At 42.4% G+C, this 2064-nt stretch overlaps 1 non-coding gene across 1 annotated transcript; it reads left to right on the forward strand.

The window, feature by feature from the left end:
- Positions 1-1317: 1317 nt before the first annotated feature.
- On the forward strand, positions 1318-1424 carry LOC115696162 (small nucleolar RNA R71). The gene has a single exon (XR_004007754.1). It is a non-coding gene; the product is annotated as a small nucleolar RNA R71 (small nucleolar RNA).
- Positions 1425-2064: the final 640 nt, after the last annotated feature.

The raw sequence follows: 2064 nt of genomic DNA on the forward strand, positions 1-2064 counted from the left end.
AGCTGGAAAGATGAACTTGTCAACTTTAACTAACACATCCTCAATGACTCCTCTAGGATGAGCTAGTGATCGATCCGCCAATTGAAGAGTTACTGTGGTTGGCTTTGCTTCACCCAGCTGCAGTCTTTTAAACACTGACAAAGGCATTAAGTTTATACTGGCTCCCAAATCACATAGTGCATTTATTCCTTCAATTTTTCCAATTGTACAAGGAATAGTGAAGCTCCCTGGATCTCTGAGTTTTGGAGGGAGTTTCTTCTGTAGAATAGCGCTGCACTCTTCAGTTAGAGCCACTGTCTCATAATCCTCCATCTTCCTCTTCTTTCACAAAATTTCCTTCATAAACTTCACATAACTTGGCATCTGCTCTAAAGCTTCAGCAAATGGAATGTTAATGTGAAGTCTTTTGAAGACTTCTAGAAACTTGGTGAACTGCTTGTCTAAGCTTGACTTTCTGAGCCTCTGAGGATAGGGTATTTTCACATGATGATCAATGCTAATAAGTGGAGACTGTTGTGGTAGTCTTTGTCGTCAGTAGCCTTCTCTGCTGTTGGTGTTGGTGTTTGCACTGGTTGAGCATTTATTTCTTCATCTACCTCAACTGGTTGTGGTAACTCAGGCCCATCATACTTCTTACCGCTCCTCAGGGTAATTGCTTTGCAGTTTTCTTTGGGATTAACTTCAGTTGTGCTAGGCAAATTTCCTTGAGGGCGGGTTGCTACCTGAGTTGCTAGCGGGCCCATCTGAGTCTGCAGGTCTTTAATTGAAGATCTAGTTTCAGTCATAAATTGAAGCAATAAATCTGTTTGCAAACTAGAATTTCCACCAGAGGCTTGTTGCTGATTAAACTGTTGGTTATGATTTCGTTGCTGATAGAACCCACTGTTTCTTCGGTTGTTACCCTGGTTGAACGCATAATTGTTGTTGTTGTTGTTCTGTGAAAAATTCCCAATGGCCTTAGCTTCATCCATTGGCAAATCATCCACATCTGCTTGACACTCCGAAAAGTGATGACTTCCTCCACATAACTCACAAACAATTTGGGCTTGTTTAGCTTGCCCTGCAATTATTTTTGTCAATGCCTCAACCTGAGCTGTTAACTTTGTGATGGCATCAACTTCTAACACACCAGCTACCTTCTTAGATTGACTCCTTTCAGTTGGCCACTGCTGATTGTTTAGAGCCATCTCCTCCAATAGATCATACGCCTCATTAGCACTCTTTCTCATAAAAGCTCCGCCCGCTGCTGCATCTATTAGAGTTCTAGTATTACCAACCAACCCGTTGTAGAAGTTGTGAACCAGCATCCACTTCTCTATACCATGATGAGGACACCTCCTGATCAGATCTTTAAACCTCTCCCAAGCCTCATGGAGAGATTCATTATCTTGTTGGTAGAAGTTATTGATTTCTCCTCTCAGCTTTGCAGACTTGGCTGGAGGAAAGAACTTTGACAAGAATTTTGTTGCCAGATCATTCCAGGTGGCAATAGAATTGGGTGGCAAGGAGTTCAACCAACTCTTGGCTCGTTCTCTGAGCGAGAATGGAAACAGTGTCAGTCGAATGGCATCATCGCTAACTCCATTAACTTTAAAAGTTTCACAAAGTTCCATGAAGTTAGAGATATGCAGATTAGGATCTTCAGAAGGGAGGCCACCAAACTGCACTGAAGACTGCACCATTTGAAGGATGGCAGGTTTAATCTCAAAGTTTTTTGCATCCACTGCCGGTGGCCTGATACACGACTGCACTCCCATCAGAGTAGGGAGAATGTAATCTCTCAAGCTACGGCCATTAGCTTGATCTTCCACGGCGCCTCCATTATTACCGTTATTACCCCCATTGTTTCCAGCATTATTGTTCACATTGGCAGCCATGATTTCTGATGTTTCAGCAGTTGCTGAAACTCTTTCTTGCCTCTTGTTCTTTCGATTCCTCCTGCAAGTTTTCTCGATTTCAGGATCAACTGGTAATATGACTGCTTGTCCTTGACGGCGCACACACTTAGGATTCCTGAAATAGATCAAGAAAATATTGCAAGAAAAAGGTTAGAAAATCAGCAAG

The sequence above is a fragment of the Cannabis sativa genome, chromosome 6 (assembly GCF_029168945.1).
Source record: "Cannabis sativa cultivar Pink pepper isolate KNU-18-1 chromosome 6, ASM2916894v1, whole genome shotgun sequence".
Classification (NCBI taxonomy): Eukaryota; Viridiplantae; Streptophyta; class Magnoliopsida; order Rosales; family Cannabaceae; genus Cannabis; species Cannabis sativa.